The 19765-nt window shown below is 40.8% G+C and overlaps 1 protein-coding gene and 1 non-coding gene across 5 annotated transcripts in view; one reads left to right on the top strand and one right to left on the bottom strand.

Moving 5' to 3' along the window:
• The window catches only part of MEMO1 (mediator of cell motility 1), a 101066-nt gene that overhangs the window by 19069 nt on the left and 62232 nt on the right, over nt 1–19765 (top strand). The window lies entirely within an intron of this gene.
• On the bottom strand, nt 12732–12856 carry LOC129151966 (small nucleolar RNA SNORA54). Its single transcript, XR_008558674.1, has one exon. It is a non-coding gene; the product is annotated as a small nucleolar RNA SNORA54 (small nucleolar RNA).

The raw sequence follows: 19765 nt of genomic DNA, 5'->3' as shown, positions 1-19765 counted from the left end.
TATTGCTTGATTAATTCTAGCTCTTTCTCATTTTCCTTCTTGTCCTTTCACATGAAATCTCCAAGTCAAAGTTAACTTTTCTATCTCGGTGTATGTTTATATTATCTGCCTTTGGGTTTTTCTCCATTTGAAAGAAGAACAAGACTGCAACAAATAAAAATGTTGTATTTCATAGGTACATTCTATATGTGTGTATATAATCTTTAATCTTCAAAAGGATGCTACAAAGCTAGTTTTCTGTCCATTTATGGATGTGGAAACAATGACTCAGAGTGGTTGAGTAACTTGTTTAAAGTACAACAAGTAAGTGGAAGAGCCAGTCTGATTCCAAAATTAGAGTTTAGTGTTAGGGGCAGGGCGGTATGGTGAGGTATGCTGCCCAAACACTGAACTTTTCTGTTCCATTTCAGGTTTTTCCAGAATACAGTATGGACATTTAAGTCACACTTGTATATCATTTATAGTTTATAAAGCATTTTCTCATACATTTTTGATTTTCACAATAATATTATGATTAGGTGTAGGATAAATTAAGGCAGGCTGGTCTTTATCCACCCCCCACCTTGGTATTTTATTGATGAAAAACTAAGAGGAGGCTAAATTGCCCGAGACATACTAGTACTACTGGTAAATGGTGGACCGAGGATTTGAACCTAGGCCTTCTTTCTTTTTATTGTAATGCCAGAGTAAGAGGTTGAACTATTTTGGAAATAGTAAGCAATCTATAATTGTCAGGTAAGTAAATACTTAGATTATAAAATAAAAGCATAACTAAAAACATTTGTGAATTTTGAATATTATTCATATACTATAAATACTGACAAAAAGGAATTGGTATATTTGAATTAGATTAGTCCTAGAATTGGAATTGGGCCTGACAAACTCAGCACTTCTGGAGAGGCTTTGTTTCAGTATTGAACCAACCGAGTTCTGCTCTAGGGACTGGGTGTGTATGTGGCAGGAGATGAAACAAACAAAAATGTCTAGAGTTTATCTTCTAGTTGGAGGAGACAGACTATACATAAGGTAAATAAGTAAAATAGGCAGTATGTTTGATAGAGGAAAGTGCTATAATTGCATATAGAATTATAAAGCAGATAAAGCAGAGCTAGCGCATTAGCAATGTTAAAGGATGAGAGAAATTAGCGATTTTAAATAGTATGGAAGGGAAGACTTCATTGAGATGACATTTGAATGAAGACTTGAAGTAGCTGAAAGAACAGGCTTGCATTCTAGATAATTTTAAGGGCTAGACAATTTTAGGCCACAGCAAGTTCAAAGGTCCTGAGACTGGAGCAGGCCATTGAAGCTGGAATGAAGTGACCTGGGGCAGAGTAGTGTGATATGACAAATGCCTGGAGCAGAGGCATAAAGCTGTGGTCAGATGATACTGGGTCTTGACCATTGTAAGGATTTTTACTTGAGTGAGAAGATTTTGAGCAGTTGATGACATGCTCTCATTTAGACTTACTGGGATCTCTTGAATGCTATGTTGAGATTAGACTACAGTTGGGGAGTGGTGAGGGCAGTGGCAAGGGCAGGACCAGGGAGACCAGTTAAAAAGAAGGCAGTAATCCAAGTGAGAGATGATGATGACGATAGCAGTGAGGGTGGGTAAGAAGTGTTGGTTACTGGATATAGTTTGAAGGTAGAGTTGAAAGCATCTGCTGACAAACTTGAAGAGGGGTGTGAGAGAATGGAGAAGTCTTGGGCATCTTAAGGTTTATCCCTGAGCAGTTTTAATAATGGAGTTGAGCCGAAACCGGTTTGGCTCAGTGGATGGAGTGTCGGTCTGTGGACTGGAAGGTCCCAGGTTCGATTCCGGTCAAGGGCATGTACATTGGTTGCGGGCACATCCCCCAGTGGGGGCTGTGCAGGAGGCAGCTGGTCGATGTCTCTCTCTCATCGATGTTTCTAGCTCTCTATCCCTCTCCCTTCCTCTCTGTGAAAAATCAATAAAATATATTAAAAAAAAATGGAGTTGATATTTTCTGAGGAAAGATTTAAGAGAAACACCTTTGAAGGGGGAAGGTTAGGGAGCTCAATTTTGTTTTTTCTTAAGTTTGAGATGTTTACCATGTCAACTATATGCCTGCATTTAGAGTTTAGGGAAAAGGCCTAGATTGGAGATGTAAATTAAATTATTATTATATAGATGATACTTAAAGCCAAGTGTCTGGATAAAATCACCAAAGGAATGAGAGTAGCTAGAAAAAAGAGGTTCAGAGACTGGGCCTTCAAACATTTCCAGCTTGAAGAGCTTGGGGAGGTGCGGGTGAGCATGCAAGGAAGACAGATTAAGCATCTCATGAGTAGGAGAATGAGATGTCCTGGGATCCAGGCAAAGAAAATGCTTTAAGGCATCACAACACAACTTCTATAGATTTGTCTGGGCCTTTTTCCCCTGACAAACACATTTGTGTATGGTCTAAGCCACTTTGGTCTTAGCCATCTCTCATGCTCTGGCCAATGGTTCCTAACCAGTTGCTTACTAGTAGTTTCTATTCTGTTCTTTACACAGCAGCCTAAGAGCTTCTTAACAATGTAAATAAGATAATATTCTTTTTCAAAAACCTCCCATCATACTTAGAATTTATCCAAAGTCCTTACCAACACTTAGCAGGTCTTACATGCTCTGATCTCTGTTTAACTTTCTGATTTCATCTCCTACAGTTTATACCCTTTACCTTATTCTGTTCCAGTCATTCTGGCCCCCTTGCTGTTCTCCAAATATGTCAAGCTTATTCCTGCTTTAGGACTTGTTTTTTAAAATAGATTTTTTGAGTAGTTTATTGATTTTTTTTAGAGAGAAAGGGAGAGGGAGACAAAGAATCATTGATCAGCCGCCTCCTTCATGCTCCCTACTGTGGTTCCAGCTTACAACCCTGGCATGTGCCCTGACTGGAATCGAACCGTGACCTCCTGGTTCATGGGTCAACAGTCAACCACTGAGTCACACCACCTGGGCTGCCTTATGACTTTTGCATGTACTTCATAAGATTGACTAATTATGGCTGGGTAGTCAAGGAAAGGATATTTTTATTGCACCCTTTATTTTGATAGTCACAATTAGGAGGAGAAATTGGAAGAGGTGTTGAAAATGGGTGGCATGGCTCTTCGCATGAGAAACAGTAGTTCTTGGAGAGAAGTCTTTGTGAAAAGGGTTTAAGTTCAGGAAATGTTGCAGCTGGTTTTCTCCTTTGGGTCCAGACAACTAAAATAAACTTGTTTTATGGCTCATTACATGGTCTGCCTTGGTGTGTGTTTGAAAATAATGTATGTTTTCTGTAGTTGTGGGGTGGAATGCTCTCTAAATGTTAATTAGGCTAAGTTGTGTTACTGTATTTAAATCTTCTGCATTCCTATTGGTTATCCATTTATTATTTCTGTCAATTCCTGAGAAGTGTTGAAATTTCTAAATATAATTCTGAAATTGTCTTTTTTTTTCTTTTAGCTTTATTAATTTGTTGTTTCATGTATTTTTTTAAAATTGTTTCCAGAGAGGAATCAATAAAAGGGATAGAGAGAGAAACATCAATGATGAGAGAGAATCATTGATTGGCTGCCTCCTGCATGCCCTGCTACTAGGGATTGAGCCTGCAACCCAGGCATGTGCCCTTGGCCAGAATCGAACCTGGGACCCTTTAGTCCGCTGGCCAGCACTCTATCCACTGAGCCAAATCAGCTAGGGCCGTTTCATGTATTTTGAATGTCTATTATTTGATATGCATGTTTCAGATTATGTTTTTTTTTTTTTTTATTGAATTGACTCTATCATTACCTATGCACCTTTTTATTTCTGGTAATAGTTCTTGTTCTGAAGTGTTTCTTATTTAATATTAATAAAGCCAATCTAGCTTTCTTTTCTTTAATTTTCTTTTCTTTTCTTTTCTCTCTTTCTTTTCTTTCTTTTCTTTCTAATACATCTTCATTGATCTCAGAGAAGAAGGGAGAGGGAAAGAGAGATAGAAACATTGATGTGAGAGAGACACATTGATTGGTTGCCTCCTGCACACACCCTGACCAGGGCCAGGGATCAAGCCTGCAACCAAGGTTCGTGCCCTCGACCAGAACCGAACCCAGGACCTTCAGTCTGCAGGCTGACACTCTATCCACTGAGTCAAACCGGCCAGGGCCAATCTAGCTTTCTTATGGTTATATTTACACGGTAAATACTTTTTCATCTGTGTCAGGGTTCACGGAGACCATCTTCCTGTTTGATGTCTGGCTTATTTCACTTAACATGTTTGCAAGGATGATACATGCAGAATGTATCAGAATTTTATTCTTTTTAAATTCTGAATAATACCAATGTATGTATATACCATATTTTGTTTATTTCATCTGTTGATGGACATTTTGAGTTGTTTCCACCTTTTGGCTTTAGTATTGATACAGCTATGAATATTGGTATACAAGTATCTGCTTGAGTCCATGCTATCAATTCTTTTGGGTATTTATCTAGGAGTCACATTGCTGGGTCATACAATAATCTATGTTTAACATTTTGAGGAACCACCAAACTGATTGCCACAGCAGCTGGACCATTTTACATTTCTACCAGCAATCCATGAGGGTTCCACTTTCTTCACATCCTTACCAACACTTATTTATTTTGATAATAGCCATTCTGAGTGTGAAGTTGTATCATTATGGCTTTCATTTGCATTTCTGTAATGACTAATGATGTTGAACATCTTTTCATATGCTTATTGGCCATTAGTATATCATCTAAACAGAAATGTCTATCCTTTGTCCATTTTTGAATTGAGTTGTGTTTCTGTTACTGTGTTGTAAGAATTCTTTATATATATTCGGGAACTTTATCCCTGAACAGGTATATGAATTGCAAGTCTTTTCTCCCCTTTCCACAGATTGTCTTTTTACTTTCTGGGTAATACTTTCATGCACAAAAGTTTTTAATTTTGATGAAATTCAGTTACATTTGTTTTTTTATTTTGTTACTCATGCTTTGGTGTTATATCTAAAAAACAACAACAAAAACATTGTCAAATCCAAGATAATGGAGATTTGCTTCTGTATTTTCTTTTGAGAGTTTTATCATTTTAGTATTTACATTTAGGTTGTCGATCCATTCTGGGTTAAGTTTTGTATGTGGGGTGGGTTGGGGTCCAACTTGATTCTTTTGCATGTGGATATCCAATTGTCTCAGCACCATTTGTTGAAGAGACTGTTCTTTCCCCATTGAATGTTCAAATCAATTGGATATAAATGTTTGGGTTTATTTCTGGACTCTCAGTTCTATTCCTACCTGTCTGTTTATCCTATACCTGTACAACACAGTTTGATTGCTGTAGTTTTGTTTTTTTTTACCCCATTTTTGAAAGGTAGTTTGGTAGGCATTGAATTCAGTGGGTATGTTGACATTCCTGTGTTTGTTTTTTAGCACTTTCTAAATGTTCTATTGTATTTTGGCTTGCACAGCTTTTGAAAATTCCGTGGTTTTTAAAGTATTTGTTCTCCTGAATACAGTCTGTCTTTTTTCCTCTGGTTGCTTTATGCTTTTTAAAAAGCTTATTACCATTTTCCTGTTATTTTATTATCATGTGCCTTTGAATAATTTTCTTTGAGTTTATCCTGTTTTGGATTTACCAAGTTTCTTGGATTTGCAGGTTATAGTTTGTGGCAAGTTTGGAAAAATATTCTGTATTATTACCTCAAATACTTTTTTCACCCTCTTTGTTTTCTAGATTCCAGTTGAAAGTATGTTAGATAGCTTAATATTGTCTCATATTTCACCGAAAGTTATTTAAAAAAATATATTTTTATTGATTTCAGATAGGAAGGGAGAGGGAGAGAGAGAGAAACATCAATGATGAGCCCTAGCCAGTTTTGCTCAGTGGATAGAGCATCGGCCTGCGGACCGAGGAGATGTTTCTGCATGCCTCCTATTGGGGATCGGGTTTGATTCCAGACAAGGACACATGCCTGGGTTGCGGGCTCGATCCCTAGTAGGGGGCGTGCAAGAGACAGCCGATCAATGATTCTCTCTCATCATTGATATTTCAATCTCTCTCTCCCTCTTCCTTCCTCTCTGAAATCAATAAAAAAATAAATAAAAATAAAAAGAAACATCAGTGATGAGAGAGAATCACTGATCGGCTTCCTCCTGCATGCCCCCTACTGGGGCTCGAGCCTGCAACCGGGCATGTGTCCTTGACTGGAATTGAACCCAGGACCCTTCCATCTGCAGGCTGACTCTCTATCCACTGAGCCAAACTGGCCAGGGCGAGAGTTATTTTTTTATTATTTTTAAAAAATATATTTTTATTGATTTCAGAGAGGAAGGGAGAGAGGAGAGAGAGAGAGAGAAAAAAACATCAATGATGAGAGAGAATCATGGATCAGCTGCCTCCTGCATGTCCCCTTCTGGGGATCGAACCCACAACCCAGGCATGTGCCCTCGACTGGAATCGAATTTGGGACCCTGACGCTCTATCCACGAAGCCAATCCAGCTAGGGCTGTTTTTTAATTTTTTACTCTCTAGGCTTCCTTTTGCATAATTTCTTTTTCTATCTTCAAGTGTACTGATTTCTTTTCTTGCACAATATCTAATTTTGTTTTTAATTCCATCAATGACATCTTTTAAGTGTAACATAACAGAGTTAATATTTTCTAAATAGGTTAAATTAGATTTAGATTAAATTAGAAAGAGAGTATATTTATGTGTTTTAAAGTTAAAGGTATTCATTGAGAAGTGTCATTCCTATATCATTCCTGAGTATTCCATATTCCCCTTCCCTCATAGGTGGTTGCTTTTTTTTTTTTTTTTTAAATATATTTTATTGATTTTTCACAGAGAGGAAGAGAGAGGGATAGAGAGTTAGAAACATCAATGAGAGAGAAACATCTATCAGCTGCCCCCTGCACACCCCCTACTGGGGATGTGCCCGCAACCAAGGTACATGCCCCTGACCGGAATCGAACCCGGGACCCTTGAGTCCGCAGGCCGACGCTCTATCCACTGAGCCAAACCGGTTTCGGCAGGTGGTTGCTTTTTGTCAATTTCTTGATTGCCAGATTAGTTTCTTTTATGCATATACAGGCACATATGCATCTGACATCATTTCCTTCCCGGTTTCAGCAAATGGTAGCATATTATATGTTTTATTCTTTGCCTTTTGTATGTAACAAATTTAATGATTGAAAATACTTTCATATTACAACAATCATTATTCTACCTATCACCTCCTTTTGTTTGGTCATTGCTTATTGTACTTCAAAGGAAGATACTAAATAGCTAAGTAATAAAGTGTTATTAGGTTTCTAGCAGTTGTTTTCAAACTTTTTTTTTTTTTTAATATATTTTATTGATTTTTTACAGAGAGGAAGAGAGAGGGATAGAGAGTCAGAAACATCGATGAGAGAGAAACATCGATCAGCTGCCTCTTGCACACCCCCAACTGGGGATGTGCCCGCAACCAAGGTACATGCCCCCGACCGGAATCGAACCTGGGACCCTTCAGTCCGCAGGCCGACGCTCTATCCACTGAGCCAAACCGGTCCCGGCTGTTTTCAAACTTTTTAATCAGAATTCCTTTACATTCTTCAAAATTATTGATAACTCCAAAAAGCTTTTGTTTATGTAGGTTATATCTATCATTTAAAAATTATAAACCCATTTAAAACGCTATTTGTGTTAACATAAGTAGCATTTAAAAATGTATATATTTTTATTGATTTCAGAGAGGAAGGGAGAGGGAGAGAGCGAGAGAAACATCAATGATGAGATGTTTCTGCATGCCTCCTACTGGGGATCGGGCTTGCAATCCAGGCATTTGCCTTTGAGCGGAATCGAACCCAGGACCTTCAGGCCTCAGACCGATGCTCTATCCACTGAGCCAAATCAGCTAGGGCATAAGTAGCATTTTTTTTTAAATATATTTTATTGATTTTTTACAGAGAGGAAAGGAGAGGGATAGAGAGTTAGAAACATCGATGAGAGAGAAACATCGATTCAGCTGCCTCTTGCACACTCCCTACTGGGGATGTGCACGCAACCAAGGTACGTGCCCTTGACCGGAATAGAACCTGGGACCTTTCAGTCCGTAGGCCGACGCTCTATCCACTGAGCCAAACCGGTTAGGGCCATAAGTAGCATTTTTAATGAAAGTCACTGTCTCTTCCAAAACAAGGAAAATATGAGATTGACATTTATTACATTTTTTGCAACTGTCTTTATGTCTAGCTTAATAGAAAACAGCTGGATCCCATAGCTATTATTGCATGCATTCTGTTGTGATAGGTTCTTTCACTAAAGCATATGAAGGAAATCTGGCCTCATACAGATATGTAGTTGGAAAAGGCAGAGTATTTTAACAGACGTTTCACATAATTGTGGACATCCTTCTTTGATGCTATACTAAAACCCCAGTTTTTATTTAAAAAATAAAACTCTTTTATTGAAATACTAGAAGCCCGGTGCACGAATTTCTTGGGGGATGTCTGATTGCCTCTTTAAACCGGTTTAAACCGGCAGTCGGACATCCCTCTCGCAATACAGGACCACTGGCTCCTAACCACTCACCTGCCTGCCTAATGCCCCTAACTGCTCCCCTGCCTGCCCGATCACCCCTAACCGCCTCTGCCTGCCTGCCTGGTTGCCCCTAACGGCCCTTCCCCACCAGCCTGGTCACCCTCAACGTGCATATGGCTGGGGTCCCTCAGCATGGCCTGTGCCCTCTTGCAGCCCGGGAGCCCTCGGGGGATGTTCTCGGGGGAGTGAGACTAAGCCAGCAGTCAGACATCCTTAGCTCTGCTACAGAGGCGGGAGAGGCTCCTGCCACTGCTGCTGCGCTTGCCAGCCGTGAGCCCAGCTCAGGGCTTCTGGCTGAGTGGACTCCCCCTGTGGGGGCGCACTGACCACTAGGGGGCAGCTCTTGCATTGAGCGTCTGCCCCTGGTGATCAGTGTATGTCATAGCGACCGGTTGTTCCACCGTTTGGTCGATTTGCATATTAGCCTTTTATTATATAGGATGGGAGGGAGATGGACATAGACAAAAGTGTGGTGATGGCCAGAGATGGGGGGACTGGGAGGAGGAGAGTAAAAGGGGGGGGGGAAATGGGAGACATTGTATGGGTGCTCCCTTGTAGGTAATTATCTGTTTTTCTCTTGCTGATTTTAATATTCTCTCTTTGTCTTTTGCTCTTGGCATTTTAATTATGATGTGTCTTGGTGTGGTCCTCTTTGGATTCCTTTTGTTTGGGGTTCTGTGTGCTTCCTGGACTTGTAAGTCTATTTCTTTCACCAAGTGGGGGAAGTTTTCGGTCATTATTCTTCAAATAGGTTTTCAGTATCTTGCTCTCTCTCTTCTTCTGGCACCCCCATAATTCGGATGTTGGTATGCTTGAGGTTGTCCCAGAGTCTCCTTACACTATCTTCAAATTTTTGGATTCTTTTTTTCTTTTTGCTTTCCGGTTGAGTGTTTTTTGCTTCTTTGTATTTCAAATCTTTGACTTGTTTCTTGCATTTCTCTAGTCTGCTGTTAGGTCTCTGTATATTTTTTATTTCAGTCAGTGTATGTTTAATTTCTAGTTGATCCTTTTTCATATCCTCAAGGGTCTCGCTAAAATTATCGGCCTTTTCTAGGAAATTTTTGAAAAACCTTATAACCGTGGTTTTGAACTCTATATCCAGTAGTTTGCTTTCCTCCATTTCTTTCATTTGTGATCTGTTTCTTTGTCTCTGCATTTTGGCTGCTTCCCTGAGTTGGTAGAGTAGCTTTGTGTGGTAGGTGTCCTATATGGCCCAGTGGCTCAGCCTCCCCGTTACCTGAGGTGGACACTTTTGGTGCACCCCTTTGTGGGCTGTGTGCACAGCCTTGTTGTAGTTAAGCCTTGATTGTTGTTGGTATCACTGGGAGGAATTGACTTCCAGGCCAATTGACTGTGAGGATCAGCTGTGCCTACGCTGGGAGAACTTCCATGCTGGAGACATCCTTATGAGACAAGACTTGCAAAAGCCTCAGTGCTCAGCTTGGATAGGGCGGAGTCTCAGGGCGGAGCAGACAGCCTTGACTTCCCGTCAGCCCTGCCCTATGAGGCCCCTGGGTCTCAGTGTCCCTCGGTAATCGCTGCAAGCACCTCTGAGAGAAAGCCACCCTCGAGTTCTGCCCGCTGCCATACAGTCCAGTTTCTCCCCGAATGAGTCTGTTTTCCCAGAAACTCGCCCAGAACTGGAGTTCAGCGCAGTCAGGAGCTTCCGTCTCCCTCCCGCTTTAGAAAGTCAGCTGCGCACTCAGCCGCCCATGCACTCAGCAGTCAATCCTCTCTGCACGCACGTGCCTCCGGACCTCTGCCTTCTGCAGCTCCCGAGTCTCAGTGTGCTTTCTCTTTTCCTGACAGTCCAGATTCCCCCCAAAATGAGTTTGGGTTCCCAGAGTCTCACCTGGGACTGGAGTTCAGCGCAATCGGGAGCTTCTGTCTCCCTCCCACTTTAGAAAGCCAGCCACACACTCAGCTGCCCGTGCTGTCAGCCGCCCGTCGTCTCCACGCGCGCGCGTCTCCATACCTCAGCCTTTTGCAGCTCCTCTGAGTCTCAGTGTGCTTTTCTCTTTCCTTCTAGTTGTAGAATTTCCACTCAGCCAGCTTTCCTGTGGTTCTGGATGGTGTCCATTTTGTCTTTTAGTTGTAGTTTTGATATTGTTGTGCGAGGCAGCAGTTTAGGTGTTTACCTATGCCGCCATCTTGGTTTCTCTCGATGATGTTTCTATCTCTCTATGCCTCTTCCTTCTTCCTTTCTTCTAAAAATCAATAAAAACATATTTAAAAAACAAAATTAAAAAGTTCTTACAGTATTTGAAAATTCTATTGCTAATTTGAAATTTAACACTAATGTAATTTAACAATACGTTTTCAGTTTAAAAATAATTGTATTTTTAAACAACTGAGTTGAGACATTTTGTATTTTGGACTTAGATACAATCTACCTACCGTTTTGCTCATTATCCTATATAAATAAAAGCCTAATGTGCTAAGTGTTCGACTGTCTGACCAGTCGCTATGACATGCACTGACCACCAGGGGGAAGACGCTCCGACTGGTAGGTTAGCTTGCTGCTGGGGTCTGACCGATGGGGATTGGGCGAGACGGGTGGGACACGCCCTGGAGCCCTCCCGTGGTCTCTCCCCGGCCCCAATCGTGCACCGGTGGGGTCTCTCGGCCTGGCATGTGTCCTCTCACAGTCTGGGACTTCTTGGGGGATGTTGGAGAGCCGGTTTCAGCCCGATCCTCGTAGGCCAGGCCGAGTGACCTCACCAGTGTGTGGATTCATGCACTGGACCTCTATTCTGGTGTAATAAATAAAGATTGGCTTCTACATATCAGTCTATCTGGAAGTATTTATTAAATACAAGTATGTTTAAGAATTTTGGAAAGTAGAAAATAAGAACATATGAATCTACCAAAACCCAGGTGAGCCAACAACTAGTGGTAGGGCATCTGGATTCTATTTAATGATTATTGCCAACATTTATTGAGTCCTTACTATATGACAGGCATTTGCCCTTACATTTCTCTTTTAGTACAACAACCATTAAAAAAGCTTAGGTTGTTCCAGGTCACAAAGTTTGTGTTGGTGTTCCAACCAACTGGCTCTACAATTGAAACTAGAAACCACCATTCTATATTGCTTCCCATACAAGGCTTTGCATAAATTGTCATTCTAGATTATTAAACATTTATGGTTATTTGAAAATAAATGTTAGGGAATCATGTGACTTGTAAAACATTTTATTTTGTGAAGTTTCATAGTGTCAAATCAATAAAAGCAAGGTAATCTTAAAAATCCAAAATATGTAAAATTAAACTTTTTAGTCATGCATGTTGCATAAACTATATAGTGTGAACATGTTTTAATATGTTGGTCTTGTAATTAAAACACCTTTTCAGGCATAAAAACTTTCCGTGGCTCTCCATTATCTATTTGGAAAAACAAGCAAACTCCTTAACATAGGCTTTAAGGGGTCACTTACTCTAGCTCTCCCCTTTGAACTGTTGTTTCTTGCAACTGGAATTGTCATTTCTACTTCTGTGCTTATGTTCATAGCTTCCTTCTGTTTGGAAATACCCTGCCATTTTCTGCCTCTCTAGTTCTACTTTAAGACATAATGTAAGTTCATGTTTGTGCTGTTCTTGAGTGCTTGTCTACTGTCAACTCTTTTTAAAACTTTTAGCCTTAGCCGGTTTGGCTCAGTGGACAGAGTGTTGGCCTGCGGACCAAAGGGTCCTGGATTCAGTTTCGGTCAAGGGGACGTAACTTGGTTGCAGACTCCTCCCCGGCCCAGGGCTCGTGCAGGAGGCAACCAGTTGATGTGTTTCTCTCACATCGATGTTTCTCTCTGCCTTTCCCTCTCTTTTCCACTCTCTCTAAAAATCAATGAAAATATATCCTTGGGTGAGGATTAACAACAACAAAAATAAATAAAAACTTTTAAATGGAGAATTTGCTTCCTCATTTGCCACCTTATTTGCCCCTATACAGTTTAGTTGAAGAGCACTAATTTTAGTAAATTTTAGTAAATTAGTGCTCCTCAACTAAATTTGAAATTAGCTATGTTAAGAGCCTGGAAGTTAAATACCTTGTTCACAATTTATGGGCCACTTGAAGAGAAAGTGGGTTGTATGTGCACTCCAACTTCTGGGGTCTTTTAAATTGTCTATATTTTTATTATTATTTTATTTTATTTGTTTTTATTTTTTCCCCCCCATGCTTGTCTCCAAGACCTGAAACTGACAGCCACCCTCAGTCAGTCAGTGTGGTGGCCGTGGGGCTGCTGTCGCACTGGAATGGAACCGGTCAGCCACAGCAGGGCCACAGGTCACGAACAGTGCTGTTAAATTGTCTATATTTTTAATATATAAGTATATATTTTAGTAATTTTTAGAAATGTGACTTGTTAGTGACCGCTAATGCTAGGTCATTATAATGTATAATAGAGGCCCGATGCATGAAATTCGTGCAAGGGGCTTGGCCCTCGCAGCTGTGGCTGCCTCGGCCCCTCGCAGCCCCCACTTCCTCCGGAAGGGCATCCGGACAGTTGTCTGGAAGGTGGTCCAGATGGTCGTTCCGCTATTTGGTCTAATTAGCATATTAGCTCTTTATTATATAGGCTATTTTGACATTATTTTTAGTATTTTAATTTCTACCACGTTTAAATGTGTTTGAGGGTGTAGACTCCTTTCTCTGCTCACCATTGCAGTGAATTTGCTTCTTTCGCTACTTTCCTTTCAGTCTCTCTAGAGATAGTTTGTTTCTAGGCAAAGACACTTTGTTTTTTAGTACTCAGCCCACGTGGGGGGTAGGGAAGAAATGAAATAGGATGCTTCTGCCTTTTTCTAGATACCCACCAAAGGATGTAAGCTAAGTACTCTTGAGATCTGGGTGGCATCTCCCAGGTGTCTTGGTGGTGGGGCAAGGGTTTAGGAGGAGTGTAGGCTTTCACTTAACTGGGTTCAGTAAGACCCGGTTGTATATACATTGTCTGCTGAGTCCTATTATCGGTCACACAGACCTGGAGATGAGAATTTTCCTCAAACCTCAGCTTTGTCTAATTAAAGGAGCTGTGTCCCATGAGAATGTGTAACTTAGGTGTCATGCTTGCCAAACTGGTCTTTATTTTTAACATTTTAATTTTTTACATTAGTTTTACTTTCCTATTGCAGACTGTTTAAATGGGAGAAACATTTTCTATGGCATTCCTATTCTGGCTTAAGACAAATCAGTGTCCCCCTAGAACTTCTATGACTTCACCACCTATTTCTGTTACCCATGGCTATTGTTTAATTTTTCTGTATGGCATCCAGTTAGAAACACAAGATTGAGTTTATTTAGATTTTGGTACTCTACATCTTTCCATAGATGCTTCAGAAGTTTTTCAGGGTTTTGTAGTTTGAAATGCTGGATTTTCAGTTATTGAAGCCATGACAAAACAAACTGTATGCATGTGCACATCTTTTAATTTTTACTGAGCAGCCAATTTGAGTCATTAGAAAAGTACATAATGTCTTAAGTATCCATTCACAAGTCATTGTTAAAAGCATGGAGTTTGGAATGCAAGGGTATGAAGTGGAGGGTAGTTTTGTAATCAAGAAAATGAAAAGTGAAAAAGGAGACCTCCTTTGCAATTAATCTGAGGCACTTCTTAGAGGATTTATCACTCTACAACTGTGATTTTCAACCTTTTTCATCTCATAAAATTCTGTGGCACACCAAAGAATATATTTTTTGCTCGTCTGATAAAAATATATGCTTTTGATTTATTCATACGGGACAGCTATTGTATTGACTGTTGTCATTTTTTAATTTGACAGTCTAAGGGAAAAGGGGTCAGGGACCCTGACTGAGTAGTCAGGTATTACATGTTTTAAAACTTGTGGTTCTTTGGTTGAAATGGCTGCTCTCAGTTTGGTCACTAACAGAATAGAGGCTGTCTAGTATTAGAAGGTTTGCTATTAGGGGATGGGAATCTGCTAATACTGTTAGGGTAATACTGTAGGCAGTGCAAGATCAGAGACTTCCAGGTCAGGAGATTAGCCGAGTTGGTGCTGTAAGGGTAGAAATTGTTTGCAGTCAACCCCACCTGGGTGTAGGCAGCCCTGGGGCCCTTGGTGTTAGTTGAAGCCAGAAGGTGCTCAAGTCTGCAGGTGCATTCTGTTGCCAAATGAAGCAGAATCAGATAACTAGGATTACTTCACAAGTTGAGATACCTGGGACTGTTTAAATGATGTGTGATGGTTTCATGGTTTGGCTGGGGGGAAGATATTTAATGTTTATAGGAAAAAATTACAAATCTTTAATAGAATAAAAATATTTAGTCTGGTTCTTTTTCTAAAATTTTCTAGATGACAGTTACTGAAGTTTACATTGAGTAGATTTTACTTTTCATTCTAAAGTATGTTATCCAAAGTAACTTGTTTATACCCATTTATTGTAATTACTGAATATTAATCACAGGTGTTTGAAATTATATTTAATGTGTCATCAGGGTAAAATGCAGTCATGTTCATGCTTGTATTCTGCTGCAGCAAACAGGGTAGTTAGAAAAGGCCATAATTAATAGGTGTTTAAAAGTTGCTTTGATGTCCTTAGATGAAAGCTATGCTACCAATACCAAATGCTAGTATTTTTAATTATCACTTTCTTAATAACATGAAATACTGGCTTGATTTCTATAGAGATAGCTATAGGATTGTTAACCTGTAATACATGTTTACTGTGAATGTGTAGAGAAAAATCTTAGAAATTGTTTATCTTCCAAAAAATTCACTTTCATATTCAGGTTGTTTGGTATCTGTTTGGATAAAATTCCAAAAACATGCCTAAATGTTGATTTTATCATGACATTAGTAGATAGCTTTCTTTGTTGTGAGATATAAAAATACTAGAGGCCTGGTGCACGAATTCGTGCACCAGTGGGGTCCCTTGGCCTGGCCTGCGGGATGCAGGAGGTTGGCCAGCCGGGGAGGGACCACCCATCTCTCTCACTCACTCCCAATCATCCAGACCCCAGCAGCAAGCTCACCTACCGGTCAGAGCGTCTGCCCTCTGGTGGTCAGTGCACATCATAGTGAGCAATTGAGTGGCCTTAGAATATCATTAGCATATTATACTTTGATTGGTTGAGTGACTGACTGGATGACCAGAAATTAGCATATTAGGCTTTTATTATATAGGATGATTGCTAATGCCTAAGATTATCCTATCTAATAAAGAGGGAATATGCTAATTGACCATCACTCCATCACAAAGATGGCTGCATCCACAGCTGAGGCCAAGTTCCCTTAAGGAGTCTTAATGAGCAATCAGCAGGGACCTGAGGCTACACCCTACCCTGCCCCCGTGGGGCTTGACAGGGGACCTCAGGCCGCGCCCCCCACCTGGCAGGGCTTGACAGGAGACCTCAGACCTCGCCCCCTGTTCCGGCGCCAGGCCGGGGGACCTCAGGCCGTGACCCCCGCCTGGCAGAGCTTGACGGGGGACCTCAAGGTGCGCTTCCCATCCTGGTGCTGGGCTAGGGTACCTCAGGCTGCTCTCCCCGCCCCAGCGCCAGGCCGGGGGACCTCAGGCCGCACCCCCCACCCCAGCACTGGGCCAGGTGACCTGAGATTGCACCCCCCTACCTGGCGGGGCTTGACAAGGGACCTCAGGCCGTGCTCCCCACCCAACGGGGCTTGACGGGGACCTGAGGCTGTGCCCCCTGCCAGTGGGGCTTGACGGGGGCCTGAGGCTGCGCCCCCTGCCCGGTGGGGCTTGACAAGGGTGGGACTGGCTGGGTCTGGATCTAACCCAATGGGGGGGCGGCCAGGTCTGGGTCTCACACGATTTTGAGGTGCATGTGGGTGGGCGGGGACTTGACTCTGGGTCCCCCTTTTAATGTGCATGAATTTCGTGCACCAGGCCACTTTTATAAAGTGAGTGAATTGATGTATTTGAGGTTTTGGAGATTTCAAATTGAGAGACCTAGAAATGATGAAAAAGGAGGCAATGCTATTTGCTTTTAGTTCTTGGACTAGTTTCATTTGTTATCTCCATTTTCTTGTAACTCATCTTGTCTGCAACTACTTGTAAACTAAATTATTAACTTGTAAACTAAATTATTAACTTGTAAGCTAAATTATTAGCATTAATCACTAAAAACTAAATCACTCTAAGGTTAATGATTTCTCATACTCACCAAATATATGGATTGGCATTTTCATTCATTGCAGAGCATAAGATTCTGTTAATCTCAAAGATTTCATCTCTTTGCCTTCTCTGTACTATATTTTCCCTTTTTCTCTTGCACTGTACCCCTTTTCTTCCTCATTGGTTCAGCTTGTTACTATGCCAAGTGTCTGTATCCTAAGACTCAATTTTTTAACATTTGTGCTGTCATCATCAGTCCGTACACACACACGGTTCTTATCCATCATCTTGTCTTTAACCACCTTAAATGACTCTGAAATCTACATTTCTGTCCTTGATCCCTTTTTTCTGCAATTACCGACCGGTAAGGCTCTCTACCGACTGCACATCTTTAACTGGTTTCCTTATTGTCTCCTAAATCTTTTAGTGTGTCCAAGTCAAAGTTTTCATCTTAAAACAAACTTTAAGTTCTTTCTTGGTTCCATCTTTGACACTGATACTGTCGTTCATCTAGCCCCAAGTTTAGTCATCCTTGACTTTCACTCATTCCCCTCCCATTAATTTAGGAACAAAATTCTATTCTAATTTTGCTTAACACCATTTGGGAAATGCTGGCTTATAAATTAAGGTTGTTTGAGTGGTTTCTGTCTGTCTGTCTGTCTGTCATCTATCAAATTGGCCTAAGTGTAGATGGGTTTGGGAGTGAGTTTTTATGTCTTTAATTGAATTTTTGTGGCTGTTGTGGTTCAAAAGAAGGTGCCAGTGACAGTTGTCTAAGGCCTCTTAAAGGTGCTAGTGCCTGAGCATAGTTGTGGTTCTCATAGTTGTGGAACTTTCCAGGTATGATCTTCTGGGAATGAGAAAACCGAAGTGTTTTTCAATTTGGGCAGCTTTTACATTAACATGTTTGCTTCAGGGTTAGGCAGTTCAGTGAAAACAGTCCAGAGGGATAAGGAAAGGGTTCAGCAGAGTAGATACACACATATTGCTTAACTACCATATTAATTGTAACTCTTAGTCTCCTAAATCATCAATCTCAGAACTCCATGGAAAACCTTTTGTGTTGATGTTCATTATGCCTGACTATTATTTCTTTTCTGCATATCTGATACCTGGCATGACCATCTTTCAGTCTATGGTAGACATGTTTTCTTGGTTAGTAATCAAGGAAGAACTTGCTGAGATTCTTTTTGTTTACATTTTATGGTTGCAAAATTAGAAACAATTCTTTAGATGGATAAGCTGGCACATGCAGTGTTTAGTGAAAGAAGAAAACAGGCCTCAGACATGCCATAACAAAAGTACAAAAACAAAAAATCGTATTATTGTTAATTGCTTCAAAAAGCAAGTCACTTCTCTAGATTATCTGGTAAATGATTGCTGGAGAAGTCAGTGAAGAATAACTGAAGTCCTTGCTAGATCAAAGACAAACAAAACAAAACAAAAAAACCCCTGAGAAACACAAACTGTTCAAACTTACATGTTATTCATTGGAGCATTATAAAGAAAGATATTAATAAGGTTTTTAATGTCCTCTTTTCTAGATCATTCTTTTTATTTATTTATTTATTTAATTTTTTATTTACTTATTTATTTTTTTAAAAAAATATATATATATATTTTAAATTTCTTTATTGATTAAGGTGTCACATATTTGTCCTCATCCCCCCATTCCCATCCCACACCCTCCCCATGGATGCCCCAACCCCCTGTTGAACTTAACTGTTGTATAGGCTCATATGCATGCACACAAGTCCTTTGGTTGATCTCTCCCCCCTCCTCCCAACCTCCCCTATCCTCCCTCTGAGGCCCGATAGTCCGATCGATGCCTCCTTGTTTCTGGTTCTGTTCTTGTTCCTCAGTCTATGTTGTTCATCATTTCCCCTAGATGAGCGAGATCATGTGTCACTAGAGATATACTTATAAGAACTGAATGTGAGACGAGCAATAATAGTTATGCTGACAGGCAAATGAATCAGTCTGTAGTGAGTTTCTTTCTGGACCAACAGTTCTTTTGAGACCCAATTTCAATGTCCACCAGTTCCTTATGTGTACATGTCAGCACTGACCCCTCTGCTCTGGATGGTGGACAAATGGTGGTAACGGAGGTCCGACTCCCTCTGGTTTGGTCTCGGCCGGACCCAGGGGCACGGCTTCACCTGGACTAAGGGGCACGTGGCCTCACCCAGACCCAAGGGGCACGTGGCCTCACCCGGGCCCAGGACCCAGCCTCACCCGGATGGATCCAGGGGCACACGGCCTCACCCGGACCCAGTATCCGGCTTCACCCGTACCCAGGGGCGCAAGGTTTAAAATATATTTTATTGATTTTTTACAGAGATGAAGGGAGAGGGATAGAGAGTCAGAAACATCAATGAGAGAGAAACATCGATCAGCTGCCTCCTGAACACCCCCCACTGGGGATGTGCCTGCAACCAAGGTACATGCCCTTGACTGGAATCGAACCCGGGACCCTTCAGTCCATAGGCCGATGCTCTAATCCACTGAGCCAAACCAGTCAGGGCTATTTATTTATTTTTATTAAGGTATTATATGTGTACATATCTTACCCCATACCCATACATGCCCTCACCCTCCAGAGTTTTGCGTCCATTGTCTAGATCATTCTTTTCTAGACTGTTTCTATAGTCTCTGATTCTATCAGAAATTTGGTGATGGACATCACTTTTAGGGGAGTGCAGTAAAAAAGGGAAATTCCTCCTTGCTAATAGGGAAATCTTGTCACATTGGTCCACATATTTCTTATTACTCCAATGTATATATTATTGGTCAAATAATAGTTCTCAGCAGTTGGGTTTTATTTATTATAACCTAGATTATTAAATGTTGTAGGTACTGTCTTAGGTATAGCAATGATTTGTTGTTAGTTGGATTTAGCATTTACTGGTGTTTTTCCATGTCTGTAGCAGAATTGTTTATGACTTCATGGTATGATGTTATGTGACTGCACCATCTTTTTTTTATACTTAATATTTGATAAGTAGTACATGTACATAGTGCAAAATGCAAAGGATACAGAAGGGTATACAGTGAAAAGTCAAGTTTTTCTCTCCTCCTAGTTTCCTTGTCAGGATGCAATCACTGTTAGCCTTTTCTT

Source organism: Eptesicus fuscus, chromosome 16, assembly GCF_027574615.1.
Source record: "Eptesicus fuscus isolate TK198812 chromosome 16, DD_ASM_mEF_20220401, whole genome shotgun sequence".
NCBI classification, from domain to species: Eukaryota; Metazoa; Chordata; class Mammalia; order Chiroptera; family Vespertilionidae; genus Eptesicus; species Eptesicus fuscus.
Note: the sequence above shows the minus strand (reverse complement) of the source record. Positions and strands in the feature narration are given on the sequence as shown.